The sequence below is a fragment of the Gopherus flavomarginatus genome, chromosome 3 (assembly GCF_025201925.1).
Source record: "Gopherus flavomarginatus isolate rGopFla2 chromosome 3, rGopFla2.mat.asm, whole genome shotgun sequence".
NCBI lineage: Eukaryota > Metazoa > Chordata > Testudines > Testudinidae > Gopherus > Gopherus flavomarginatus.
Genome location: NC_066619.1, coordinates 71,974,703 through 71,989,978, shown reverse-complemented (window position 1 = coordinate 71,989,978; position 15,276 = coordinate 71,974,703). Strand labels below are relative to the sequence as shown.

The following is a 15,276-nucleotide window of genomic DNA, read 5'->3' as shown; positions in this document are numbered from 1 at the left end:
GGCAGAACAAAGGGGAGGGACAGTGTTGGGTGAGGGCAAGAGGCTCAGAAAGGCTGGTAGTTCACATACAACCCAAATGGCACCTGCCACTGGGCACCCAGAACAGAAGCTAGCACAGCTGTATAGCATAATAATAAATTGTAAAGATAGATACTTACATGCAAAAGTCTCCTGGAAAGGATCTTCCTGCTGCAGCCTGGACTGAGATTTGGGCTAGGAATTGGGCCTCTCTCAGGGTCTCAAGTGCTGAAGAGATCCTGGCTGTATGAGGAGATCACTTCACTGTCCTCCACCCATGAATCGTGGCCATCCGCAGGGGGCCACAGTCTCCTCAGCAGGGGCACCACTGCTCACAAAGAGATTGGATTCTAGTGGCATGCCAGCTTCTCATAGAGCAGATTGTCACATGGGACCTCTGGACTTGTTTCTGGCATCCCCGGGGGTTTTGTACGTTTTTCTGAGCTCTTTGATCTTTATATTGTACTGCTTAACATCCTGGCTGCGACCCTGCTTGGCCATCTGTTTAGTGCTGTTTACAAAAAGATTCTTATGGTGGTGTTTGGTTGCAAAAGTTTGCTGTACTGTCATTTCTCACCAGATTACAAGATCAAAAAAAAAAATCTCGCCCCAGCTCCTTGTGGCTGCACAAATATTGCTGTAATGCTGATATACTGAAATCCAGGAGCAAATGGGCCGATCCTGGCCTCTCATCAGTTTTTAAAGAGTGGAGGAGACATCCAATCAACTTGATCCCTGAGCAGTGGAAAGCACAGGTAAACAGACAGGTTGGTCACAGATACCCGCAAAGCAGTGTGGATAGCAGTGGAAGGACTGCCAAGCAATGTGCAAAAGTATTGTGGGCACATGAACAACAATCTGCACTAACTACATTTGCAGTGAACTTACTCGACTCTGAAAGTATAGAACAGAATTTGCAGCATATAGAGAGTCAGTGTGCTTTAAGGGTTTGCACTGTGTGTACACAGGCATTTTCAATTCACACTTGCTTGAATTAATGCTAACAAAACCTCCTGTGTAGACAAGCTCTATTGTTTTGAAGCTCCCTACAGACTTAGTTTGGAGGTGTGAACGCCCCAGTATCCCAAAGGAGATTTAGCTCCAAGAGCCACTATACTAGAAATTCTCACTCACTCACTCCCTCCACACACACACACACACACACACACACACACACACACACACACAAAATGGCGGGAAGCTGCCACCACTCACTCCAAATGAAGGGTGGCAGTACTATGACATGGGGGAAGAACCCACAAGGACTCCATGTCATAGTGTCCTAGAGTCCTGGATTGCATTCCCTGGCCCTGCTTAGGGCAGAGTGCCACAGATTAACTTTATGTTGCTGCGGAGGGGAGGAACCGAAGGAGGAGAGAATGGGAGTATTTCTTTTGACTAGATTTGCTGTTTTACCCTGTCACTGTATTAGGCTTTGTTTACACTGGCACTTTTGTCATTAAAACTTTTGTTGCCCCAAACAACAAAAGTTTTAACGACAAAAAGCACCAGTGAGGAGTCTAATGCCACTTTGACAAATGGGAGCTGTATGCCTTCAATAAAAGGTGGAGACAACGTCTCTGCCAGTTCATCTACGCATTTGTGTTTTTCTGATCAACATCACTTTAGCCTTCTCTGGGTTCATCTTGAGCCAGCTGTTCTTCACCCAAGAGCTAATTTCTTGCAGGCACTCTTATCTATTAGTAGTGGCACTGGTTGTAGAAGTTGAGAATGGTATATATAGTTGAGTGCCATCAGCATAGTATTGGCAACTGAGCCCATGAGGTCTCACTCTCCCCAAAGCGGTCTCACATAGATATTCAAGAGAAAACAGAGAGGGTATGGATTCTTATGGGACTTTGGAAAGGAGGAGCAGTTACCCATCATGATTCCTTGAATTCTGCCAGAGAGAAACAATTGCAGCCACTGTAGTTCTGGACCATCTACTCCTGCTACGTTGCATAGGTGTGTTAGTAGCTCCTTGTCAGTAGCAAAGTGTCAAAGACTGCAGAGAGGTCCAGCAGCCTAAACATGAACATTTTGCTGTGTCCATGACCATAAGGTGGTCTTTCAGCGCCACTATAGTCACCTGTACTGTGCCCTAGTTTAACCGCTGTCAGTGAGGCATCCAAGATCCTAGCTGATCACCATTTTTACTGGTTACACCACACTGATATGTATTTTATTTGCTACAATTGATCTCTTACTATTGACATAAAACCCCCACAGCTCAGTATGTGCTCCTATCTTGTGACTGAGAAGTTCTTTTAGAGGCTGTTATATGAACTGCTGTCCTTTCCACATAAAACCTATGCTAGTTCGGAATGTGAATATATAATACCTTCTTTTTTTCAAGAAACAATTGAGGAGGCATAGCTAGATTCAGCTATTGATCACCTCACCTCCTCCAGGACTCCACTGCACTTTTAGGCTTCCTTCCAAAAAAGGACCAGGAACTCAGAACATTGGCTTCAAAAAAAAATTCCTCTTGGACCACACAATAACCTGACATTTCAGAGAGATCCAAATGTATATTACTGCCTGAAGGGCCAGACTGGTGTGCTTAAATACGCATGTTTAGAAATGGTTCACTGATTAAGAAGTATAAACAAAATTAATTGACGTTGAATTATCAGTTTACTAGGTGGCCAACCACCTCAAGTCCAGAAACATACCCTCGTCACTTTAGTCTATTGGAAGAGATTCAAACAATACAAAATGGCACTAGATCAAAGAGCAATAACGAGAACACACTCCTCTACCAGAGAATATACCTAAATCTGCATTATAAATATTTATATATGCCTTTTAAAAAGTCATCCATCCTCTAAAGTTACCTTTGACAGCTCTTTCTTGGTGCAGATAAGTCAGATAAAGAAAACAATGTAAAATGACATTTTTTAAATTGTCAGATGCAATTAGAAGCTACAGATTTATAAAGGTGATACAGCAGATTAAGCTAGAAGATCCTGCTGTATTTCTGACTGGGTTCTGATCTTTATGACTGCATGTATAGTAGCTTGTTTCACATGGGCCTCTAGTACCTTTATATCATTCTGGGCACCAGTTCAGAGCTACAGAAAAGAACTGAACATTTTGTTCCCTTGTAAAACTGAGAGATGGATTTGGAACAGTATAAAGACAATCATGTACAGAAATCTACTTTTTCATGCAAATAAAGCAGTTCACAAATCTACTAGTTAAAGAAGTGGACAAGGATTCTTTCTCCCCATTCAATTCACTCCTTTCAATTTCTTGCACTTGAAACATTTTTTGGAAAAAGCTTCATGAATCAAGTTCAGTTCTCAAGGTCCCAACAATGACATTCAGACATTTAATTAGTAGGCCATCACTTGAGCTGGCATCTAAACCTTTTGTCAAAAGACCTAATTCCATACCAATTCAAACACCCTATTAGTCTAATATTAACTGCAGGAAACCATATGACATCTTAGTTCACAGATTGCACTGCATGCACTAATATAACATTGAAGTGATAGTCTAAATGAATGCAAGAATACAAACATAAGAAGTATAAATCTTTTGAAGTTTGTAACAGTATTCCATGTCTTTGCAAAAAAAGACTTACCTGTGAACTCAAAAGGTAACTGTGTTTGATGTAAGGCTCAAGAGAGGCCTGTACTTCTGAGATTCTGGCAGTCCAGGTGCAGATCTTTATCTGGATGTAACCCGACATAAGACCTGATCTCTGAAGATTCTGTATTTTGTTGATTCAAATGTAACCAGTCCACTAACTGCGGACTTCAGCAAGGAGACTATTTACCGCCTGGAGTAGACAGGAGTGCTGTTGAGAAAGCCAAGCACTTCCCTAGGCCCTTTCTAGCTATTACCTAGAAGCTTGGCTGAATGCTCTGAAGCTTCAGACCCTGGAATGAGCATCTTCCAAGCTAACAACAGCACAGGTGAGAAGGAAGAACACAGAAGAAAAGTAACTGCATTGCACAAATCTAGGTATTAACCACACAGCATTTTATTGTTATTTAATACTAACCAGCTGCCAGTGGTTGACAGCATTGGTATTTGCCTTTAACTCCACTGCAAAGGACGGCTTCAAGACGAGGACCAGTAAAACCTTAAAACAAAAGAACAAACCCCACACATTTATTTCTGATTCAGCTGCATCTTCAGAGTGCAAGTGCCACTAAGGTGTTAAACTGAGGTGAGTAAAAAGTCAGGCATTTATTTTGATCAGTACAAATTTAGCCTGTAGAATGGACCAGATGGGCAATGGCAGCATAACACAGATGTCTGCATATTGGTACACACTGGAAATTCTATGCAAGACCCACATGCACTCTTAATCAACACAGTTCAAATTTTGGCCCTTCCAAGCTGTGGGAATACAGCAGGAAAGAAGGAGAAGAAATGTACCCTTCTTTCTGCCTCAGTGTATGCAGAAAAAGATTAATTTAAAAAAAATTAAAAATCATATATTGGGAAAGAAGGGATGAAACTAAAAAATTAAGCTTTAAAACCTTCTAAAGCATCTGCTTTGATACTCTTCCATTACAGGAAATTCAAGATGGCAAATGCAATAAAGTCAATTGAAACCACTTTAAAGCCTTAACCTTTGACTGAAAAAAAAAAATCTGGATATGCCACTGAAGTTCAAAATTATCTGTCACCTTCACTGAAGAACCTGAATCTTGCTTCTATAAAATTCATGAAGTTCTTTGAAGGCAAGCATATATAGCCTGATCTGAACTTGATTCACTGATCACTGTGTTCTTTTAATTGTTTCTATTTCCTCAAATAGTCTCATATTCTATGAATAAGCCATGGCAATTTTGTCAGCCCTCTGCAAGTAACAACTGAAGCCTTTCAGCCTAACCAGTTAAACCATTACATTAAGTCCAAATTTCTGTCAGTACTTAACTGGATTCAATAAAGCTGTGCACAAACTGCAAAAGCTTGGTCCTCAAATATTCACTCAAATTTTAAAACTACTTTGCTTTGTCCATGTTTGTATCCTTTCCCTATTAGCTATTACCCAGTTAGAAAGTGAGGACAATATCATACCAAATGCTCACAGAAAACCATCTGTGACTCATCTACAAAGTGAAAAAAATTATGAAGACAAATCAAATTTGATTAAGTAAAATTAATTAAAATCACAATCCGCTTGTGAACATTCTTTAAATAGAAAGAGGTTACATTCAATTAAGTAGTTCAGACATTTTTCCCCCTCTTCTAATACTGAGTAAACATTTGATAAGACTCTCCTACTGACTTCATTGGACATTTGGAATCAAAATGCCAAAACTTCAGCAGAGAGGTATGTTTTCAGGCACTGCAGCATTCAATTCCCCAAGAAAGTTTGTGTCCAGTCATTGGGAGATTTTAATTTAATTTGCAGCCCTTGAGAACCAGAGCTGAGGCTGACAAAGGTGTAAAACTCTAATTAGCAACATATTAACCCTAGAGTGAAAGAATCACATCTATATACAACTTAACTGTGACCTCTGTAATTGATTAGGGAATAGCATTGATTAATTCCAAACTGATTCTTACACAGTCCTTCACTCAAATGATAGGGGCTGTAATGTGGTGTCTCAACAATGAAGGCTTTAAAATGGGGAAGAGACAATGTGAATCTGAGAATTTTTGGCATCAATAAGTTAAGGAAGAGTCAGCTCACCTAACTTATGTCTGCTGCATTCATAATTTCTTTACATTCTTATAACACACTAGTGAAATATGTTTCATCTCTCTTCCATTTCTCCCTCTCTTGCCAGTTGTTGAATAATAGAGGGCCAAACCAATTTTCACACCACAAAGAGCTAAGTTCAGATCTACATGATTAATATCACTAACATTAAGTGCACAAACAATTAAAAGTAATTTATAAACATTACAGACATCTGTTTATCAGACCAAGTAAATTAATACGCTATGCACTTAATTAATTAATTCCTGTATAACTAGCCTGCAATGGCATCACAGCAGTCTTTCATTTACAATTCTACTGTATTTTGTAACAGTTTAAATAATTTATATCTTTGACAATCCCTTATTTAGGGAATAAGAATGGCAAAGGTTCACCTAGCCCAGTATCTTGTCTTCTGACAGTGGCCAGTGCCAGGTGCCCCAGAGGGAATGAACAGAACAGGTAATCATCAAGTGATCCATCCCCTGTTGCTCATTTCCAACTTCTGGCAAACAGAGGCTAGGGACACAATCCCTGCCCATCCTGGCTAATAGCCATTGATGGACCTATCCTCCATTAATTTATCTAGTTCTTTTTTTAACCCAGTTATGGTCGTGGCCTTCATAACATCCTCTGGCAAGGAGTTCCACAGGTTGACTCTGTGTTGTGTGAAGAAATACTTCCTTTTATTTGTTTTAAACCTGCTGCCTATTAATTTCATTTGGTGACCCCTAGTTCTTGTGTTATGAGAAGTAGTAAACAACACTTCCTTATCTACTTTTGTAGTAAGATAAGGCCCTGAAATATAAACTCTTGTTTCAGAGGCCTAGTCTGAGGCCTGAAGCCTGAACCAAAGTACTTCCTGGCACTGCTAAGCAAAAGCTGGGCTGTGAGCCAGAGGCAGGCATCACTCACAGAAATTGATGAGAAGAGAGTTGTTAGAAGCAGGTGCGTTCACACATAAGGGCTAATAAGAGGAACTTGTGCCAAGATGGCACCTGGACAGCCTGATTCAAGGACATTCCACAGACATAACAAGGAACAGGCAGGTGCATCTTAAAGACAGGACAGCATGATGGATAGATCTGTATGTCTGGAACAACGTGATCAAAAGGCAGACAGCATCGTAATGAGTCAAGAGGCTGTACCTCAATACGTCAGGAAGGATGAGTAATCTGTCCTGTAACTCTATAAAAGTAGGCCCCAGAGTGTGTATCTTTGTCCAGCCTAGGGGGCAGTGGAAAGTCCCGCCACTGACTGAGCTGTGTCCATTGCCAGGGGGCACATATTCGTAGTATGTCCTGTAGAGTCCATAGAAAACTATTACTGTGCTTCGTTTGACAATAAACCTGGCTCGGGTTCCTTCGTACCTTACCAGAGTCTGTGGTCTTTGGGGGTTTTCTCATGGTTGTTGTGTCAGCTATCTGCACAGAGCTAGGGCAGCACACAGAGGGAACACGCACGCAGCCAACTATTATCATCACTGAACAAGAGCAGAGCACCACACTGGTAGCTACTAACAACAATTTTCTCTACACCAGTCATGATTATATAGACGGTAATCATATCTCCCCTTAGCCATCTCTTTTCCAAGCTGAAAAGTCCCTGTCTTATTAATCTCTACTTATATGGAAATCGTTCCATACCCCTAATCATTTTTGTTGCCCTTTTCTAACCTTTTCCAATTCCAATATATCTTTTTCGAGATGGGGCAACCATATCTGCACACAGTATTCAAGATGTGGGCATACCACAGATTTATAGAGAGGCAACATGATATTTTCTGTCCCATTTTCTAACCCCTTCTTAATTATTCCCAGCATTCTGTTCACTTTTTTGACTGCCGCTGCACACTGAGTGGATGTTTTCAGAGAACTATGACTCCAAGATCTCTTTCCTGAGTGGTAATAGCTAATTTCGACCCCATCATTTTATATGTATAGTTGGGATTATGCTTTCCAATGTGCATTACTTTGCATTTATCAACATTAAATTTCATCTCCCATTTTGTTGCCCAGTCACCTAGTTTTGAGAGATCCTTTTGTAGCTCTTCGCAGTCTGCCTGGGTCTTAACTATCTTTAGTAAGTTGTATCATCTTCAAATTTTGCCACTTCAGTGTTTACCCCTTTTTCCAGATCACCATCAGACTATTTTATGCATCAGTCTGATTCAATCCTCGCACTAAATTATGAACTCAGTTTTAGTAATGTCATTAGTTTCCTGTTATTGTCTAACAGTGCTGTTAATGATTAAAAATGTGTTTCTAAGGAATTACTCTGCTCCTAGGAAAGAAATTGTACATACCGAGCCTGTACATTTAAATGTATTATACAACGATCTAATTTTAAAATTTGATATTTTCCAAGTACAGCATAGTTAGTGTAACTCTTTTGTTACTACTGCCCACTGTTCCGAAACTTTTTGAAAGGACAAGATTTTTTAATATACTGTGCCTTGACATGGGCCAAGCAGAGCCCATCTCTTCCCCTTTCCTAAAATACAACTACCATTTTAAGTCCTCTGGTTCCCACTACAGACAACTACTATTAAATAAAGCAATAATCCTCCAGTTAGGACACCAAAATGAACAGTCTTATGAAGTGTCTACTAATATTCCTCCATCAAGTTAAACTAATGCACTATGACCTTGTACCCAATGCTCAATATCAGAAGTATTACAGGCAAATGTGCTCATAAATAGTCCTGTCAACTACCTCTCTCCCCTTTTATTTTAAATCCTTCCTAACTGCCTCTTCTCCCTTCCATATGCCTCCCCACAATACCATGTCCACTAAACACAGTTCTCTGGACGCCAGAAAACATTTCTCCTCAACAAGAGAAGAACGGCTTCCACAAATGCAAATTAGCGAAGCAAAAATTGTCAACTCAGTTAAGGAAGTGTCCAGCCCAAAATAAAAATACTCTTCACTTTCAAGTTAAGGAGCGAGAACTAAACCCTATCGAGTCATGTAACAGAGGCACAGATATTTCCAGTTTCTGTAACAAGATGCAAGTCTACAATTAAAATAGTTTGACATGTGATAAAAAGGTTCTACAGCAGTATAGTATGGTTGATAGTTACATCACTATCATACCTTTGCACGCCTTTATCATGCCCACCTTATATTATTTCAATGAAACTCATAATTATAGTCTGAGTTTAACAAGACAAAACCCCCCAAATTTGCTAAATATTGCTAGGATAGGCTTTTTTTTTTTATTATTAAGAACAAAGTATCAGTGTCACTATTATGATGTGAGGAATTACCAACTAATCAGATGTTCATTTTAGTAATCAATCCATTAGCTAACTAGCCTTGGCCCATTCATTCATTGCTCATTCATTCCCTCATCATCATACAGGCTACTAAAACTCAGATTCTTAAAATATGAATACTCAAGGTGTCAAACAGATAGTTAAGGGTTAATAGAACAGAAGTACTTCATGTCTCTTTTGCCTGTAAAGGGTTAACAAGTTCAGTGAGCCTGGCTGTCACCTGGCCAGAGGACCAATCAGGGGACAGGATACTTTCAAATCTTGAGGGAGGGAAGTTTTAGTGTGTGCTGTTAGTGTTTGGTGGTTGTTCTCTCTGGGTTCTGAGAGTGACCAGACGTGCAACCAGGTTTCTCTCCAATCTCTCTGATACAGTCTCTTATATGTCCAGAATAGTAAGTACTAGGTAGATAAGGCGAGTTAGGCTTATGTTTGTTTTCTTTATTTGCAAATGTGTATTTGGCTGGAAGGAGTTCAAATTTGTATTTTGCTGAAAAGATTTTAATTTGTACTTGTGTACTTAGACGCTAGGAATACCCTCCCAGCCTATAGCTGAAAGGCCCTGTAACATATTCCATCTTAAATTTACAAAGATAATTTTTACTGTTTTTTCTTTAATTAAAAGCTTTTCTTGTTTAAGAACCTGATTGCTTTTTTTATTCTTGTGAGACCCCAGGGGACTGGGTCTGGAACTACCAGGAAATTGGTGGGGAGAAAGGAGGGAAGGGGGAGAGAAAGGTTAATTTTCTCTCTGTGTTAGGATTACTTTCTCTCTCAGAGAGACTCTGGGAGGGGGAGAGAGAAGGAGGGAGGAAGGTGAATTTTCCTCTCTGTTTTAAGATTCAAAGAGTCTGAATCACAGTAATCTTCCAGGGTTACCCAGGGAGGGGAAGCCTGGGAGAGACAACGGTGAGGGAAAGGGTTTACTTTCCTTGTGTTAAGATCCAGAGGGACTGGGTCTTGCGGGTCCCCGGGCAAGGTTTTGGGGGGACCAGAGTGTACCAGGCACTGGAATTCCTGGTTGGTGGCAGCGCTACAAGTACTAAGCTGGCAACTGAGCTTAGTGGAATTCATGCTGGTACCCCATCTTTGGGACGCTAAGGTTCAGAGTGGGGAATTATACCATGACACAAGGTAAAAAGGAAAAGACTAAAATGCGTCCCCATTGTGCAACAGACTTCGTTTGGAATAAAAAATAATTTGAGATTTACCACTTTTTCCCATAAAGGTTTCTGATGTGTGGACAGGGCCTTGGAGTTTGTGATTTCTGTTCTATAACACTACTGAACTACCGTATGGCTATTGGACACTTCAAAATTAAAGTGTGTGTAAGATGAACTCTATGCTAAACCTAAGTCTATTAGAATGTCATTCATGATACTTTTAGAACAATCTGATATTTAATGTACTGCAAAATACTCTGACAAGCATTTAATAATTCTGTGAAAAGTTATTCACTTTTACAAGATGTGTACACTAAACGGTTTAACACAGAGAGAAAAAGTTAACTAGCATAAGCCAATCTGAGTGTCTCATTTTCACTTAGGTTACCAATATATTTTCCGTCTGTTAGTCAACACCAAATGAACCACATTTAGTTTGTTCATCTTGATGATTTCAACATGTATTAAAAAGTTTTATGCTGATCCAACTGGAAAAAGACAGCAATTCAAGATACTAGTGACCACTTATTTTTGGTTATTGTTGGACCACTGAAAGGAATGTCTGAAGGTGAATTATATGAGCAAGCACATCTTGTAAACAACTCACCAAGTACATAAAAAGAAATAACTAATATTAATTCAATGAGTTCTACTTGAATAAAAGCATCTATAAACTTCAGTAAAAGTAAAATGCAGTTGCCCATTGGGATAAGCAGCTATCAGCATAGCATTGCTCCTCTGACCTAAATGAATGCATCTGAAATTTCATGTATGATTCTTTAGAAGAATAGAAATGTTCAGGAAATGTTGAGGTAAATCAGACAAGCATTTAAGATAGAGTTTAAAAAGAAGGGTGATTTCATTTCTTGAACTATTTTTTTTTTTTGCACTTGTTTTAAATAGTTTTGACTAGACACAAATGTGTTTTGATCTGTTGGTTTCCGGCAAGGACTAGGGCCTATGACCATCTTTGTGGAGATTCTTTACAGAAGTCAGTTATTAAAAGATGATGCATACAAGCCTAACCCAACACTTGAAAATTGTGTTGTGTACTTACTCTTCGACCAGTCCATTTTATTCTCAAATATCTGAGCCCTCTTTTAGCAAGACTTATTTTCTACTACAAGTTTGATTACTGTATCTTTCAATAAGGGGAAATGCAAAAAAACCACATTGGTTATGGTTTTTACTGTTTGATATTTTAAATAAAATGAAACTGCAAATGCAATTTTTACAGTTAAAACAAATATATAAAAATGCAAAAGTTTAGATATCTAAAACTAAATTAAATCTCAGATTTGAGCATGTGGTATTGTCTATTCCTGTTTTTCTTGCTCAGCGTGTAGTTTAATATACTTTTACACTAAACTTACTATTACATACAGTATTACACGAAAAATATTGCAAGAAAAACAAGAACAAAAAAAATTACATATGCATATCATCCCAACACAAGGGGAGGTAGAATTAAGTAAAATCTGAAAAAAAATTATCAGCTATGTTTTAGTGTAGTATACCACTAATTATAGCTATCCTTTTGCCAGATAAGTCATTCATATTCTTTGTGGAACTCAAAATATCCCTATATTCCTTGAGGCTCAGATCATAGTAGTTATTCTTCCATCAGGAAGATGTGCTCTCAGTTGCACATGCTGAACATGCTGCATGTGTGATGAAGCCTTTTACAGAATGGGAGGGAAAGAGAGATCAAGGAAAACAGAAGTCCACCCAAAAAAAGTAAGGTAAAGGATTGTATGACTTCCACTTTAACTTGACTAACATTTCCTAGGTCGCTAGGATTGGCAAGAGCTACTTGGCATAACAACTTCATCAAATTCACTTTAAAAAAAAAAAGAAAGCTTTCATACCACAGTTCGTGAAGCCTACGATAAAGAATAAATTAATATTCCTTGGTCATTTAAATCAGAGCACAGATAATTAAACCAGGACCACTACAAGAACTACAGTTAAAAAATTACTATTTCAAATATATAACACTATGTAAGCAGGGCATGAAAAATCTACTACCCCACCAGGGGCACAATTTTTTTTTTCCTGAGGATCAGGAGTTTGTGGAAGTTAGCCTAAACTATCAGTTTCTGCAGAATTTCTTTCCCCCCCCCCAAGAAGTCTTAAGGTTTTTAGCCTTATGACTGCTAAGATAAGCTTTTCAAATGTCAACAGATGCAGGCTCACCTTCCTCAGGGTGCTGCTACCACCATTCATAATTTCACTGATGCCCTTTGTGAAAGCTAACAGGGCACTGGTAAGTTCTAGAGCTGTTAATCAGTGAAGTTGGAAAGTGAAACAGACTAGAGTTATGTAAATATCCTGTTTAATCTATGAGCAGAGAAAAGAGCTAGGAACACCTCAAAAACGGAGGCTGTGGTGAAAATGTAGAGAGTTACATTACACAGACCCATAAGCAGTAGCAGAAGAAACCTTCATAGCCTTCAGAAAGCTCTGGAGTCGGGGAAAAGCGATGAAGGTCCTCTCTAGCAACCGGAGCAAGACGTGGGGTGGCTGGGACTTTACTTTTAAATTTAATTCCCCCTCCCCACCACCCCCCTTCCAAAGAAGCTAAAAAGAGCTAGGCTTCTCACAGACATTGCTGTCAGGCTTCACTGCATACACATTCTGGCCTTTGACGATCAGATATCTGGGAATTTTTCAACTCCTGCCATGAAGCTTTACGTTTATATTGTTATACAACAACATGAAAGTTGTATATTACAGCCGTATTTGTTACAGCGGAGGTGGGAACTAAACTCAGATCTCGATACGAGTCCCAGTCTAGTGCCTCTGCCAAAACACCGCCCACCCATCCGTTCCTCTCCCTTCCAAGGGTAACGTACAGGACAGGTATTGGACAGTAGGCTAATATAGATATTCCCCCACCATCGGAAAGGTTATTTAATCCAATCCTGAAATACTGAGTCAGTATCCGAGGGAAGCTCGGCTCAGCAAGTCACATAAACTGGGGTAAAGGGACCTGGGCTCCTCGGGGGTGGCTATACCCAAGGGGTGGTACCGGGGCTCTACCGGCTGGGGAGGAAGGTGCCGTGCGGGGCAGCATGCAGGAGCGGGCTGCCAAGAGACGGGGACTCGCCGGGGTGCTGCCCTGGGGGTTGCTGAGGGCTGGCGGTGCCATGCGGGGAGGGGCCCGGCTCTCTCTCACTCACCTGCCTGCTCTCTCCCCACCCAGCCGCGCCGCCGTCGCCGCGGCGACTCCTCCGACTCCAGCTCGGCCCCAAGCAGCGGGCGGAAGAGGCAACCGGGGCCGGACTCGGCCGCACATACAGGGCGCTGGGCCGACAGACACTCCCCCTTCTCACAGGCAGGGGCCGGCCCCTATCCCGCTGTCCTGGCTCCTCATCCCCGCGACACGGGCCGGGCAGCCCCAGCCCCAGCCCCTCCGAACTTCCCTTCGGCTTCAGTCACCGGCAGCCCCCACAATGCGACCACCCCTCCTCACGCCCCCTCCCTGACTGGTCTCCCCGCCGCCATCTTGCCTGAGGGGGCAGCGTAGTGCGCAGGCGCGGCTGGGGGACTGCCGGCTCCGGCAGCCGACCCTGGAAGAACTGGAATCGGCGCGGGGAGTCAATGCGCACGCGCGAAGGAAGGAGTCTTTTAATCGTCCCTTTTCATTTTACACACACCTGCTGCGTGCCGCTGCTGGGAGCCTGGCTTGCTGCTGCTCTCCCTCCGCGGTGCTCCGAGCAGGCTGTGAGAGAGAGAGAGAGAGAGATTAAGCCGGGAGATATCTGCCAAGGTGGCCACCTTTGCCCAGGGCCACTGCAAGCTTAGTGACCCAGCAGGGGAAAGTGGGGGACACAGCTCGGAGGCAAACCCACAAAGAAAAGCAGTGAAAAAACGCTTTCTGTATTAGCACACAAAATACTAGAGGGTGCCCAAGCTCACAAAGAGCTCCTAAGGTGACCAGATGTCCCGATTTTATAGGGACAGGCCTCATATTTGGGGCTTTTTCTTATATAGGCTTCTATTACCCGCCAGCCCCTGTTCTGATTTGTCACACTTTTTATCTGGTTACCCTAGCTCAATCTGTTCAACTAATTATAAAAGACTGAGGCCATGTCTACATCTAAAGTTTTGCAGCGCTGGTTGTTACAGCTGTATTAGTACAGCTGTATAGGGCCAGCGCTGCAGAGTGGCCACACTTACAGCAACCAGCGCTGCAAGTGGTGTTAGATGTGGCCACACTGCAGCGCTGTTGGGCGGCTTCAAGGGGGGTTCCGGGAACGCGAGAGCAAACCGGGAAAGGAGACCCGCTTCGCCGCGGTTTGCTCTCTCGTTCCCGGAGCCACCCAGCAAACCGCAGGGAAGGAGACCTGCTTGCTCTGGGCTCTGGGAACGAGAGAGCAAACCGGGAAAGGAGACCCGCTTCGCCGCGGTTTGCTCTCTCGTTCCCGGAGCCCCGAGCAAGCAGGTCTCCTTCCCTGCGGTTTGCTGGGTGGCTCCGGGAACGAGAGAGCAAACCGCGGCGAAGCGGGTCTCCTTTCCCGGTTTGCTCTCTCGTTCCCGGAGCCCAGAGCAAGCAGGACTCCTTCCCTGCGGTTTGCTGGGTGGCTCCGGGAACGAGAGAGCAAACCGCGGCGAAGCGGGTCTCCTTTCCCGGTTTGCTCTCGCGTTCCCGGAGCCACCCAGCAAACCGCAGGGAAGGAGACCTGCTTGCTCTGGGCTCCGGGAACGCGAGAGCAAACCGGGAAAGGAGACCCGCTTCGCCGCGGTTTGCTCTCGCGTTCCCGGAGCCACCCAGCAAACCGCAGGGAAGGAGACCTGCTTGCTCGGGGCTCCGGGAACGAGAGAGCAAACCGGGAAAGGAGACCCGCTTCGCCGCGGTTTGCTCTCGCGTTCCCGGAGCCACCCAGCAAACCGCAGGGAAGGAGTCCTGCTTGCTCGGGGCTCCGGGAACGAGAGAGCAAACCGGGAAAGGAGACCCGCTTCGCCGCGGTTTGCTCTCTCGTTCCCGGAGCCACCCAGCAAACCGCAGGGAAGGAGACCTGCTTGCTCTGGGCTCCGGGAACGAGAGAGCAAACCGGGAAAGGAGACCAGCTTGATTACCAGAGGCTTCCTCCTTCCACGGAGGTCAAGAAAAGCGCTGGTAAGTGTCTACATTGGATTACCAGCGCTG

General features: G+C 42.7%; 1 protein-coding gene across 3 annotated transcripts in view; it reads right to left on the bottom strand.

Annotated features, from left to right (window-relative positions):
- APC (APC regulator of WNT signaling pathway) overlaps window positions 1–13,648 on the bottom strand; it is a 193,452-nt gene extending 179,804 nt beyond the window's left edge. For all 3 annotated transcript variants that reach the window (XM_050945539.1, XM_050945544.1, XM_050945540.1), the window contains exon 1: window positions 13,307–13,648. The gene's annotated coding sequence lies outside the window, so the exon portion shown is untranslated. The remainder of the gene's footprint in view (window positions 1–13,306) is intronic.
- Window positions 13,649–15,276: the final 1,628 nt, after the last annotated feature.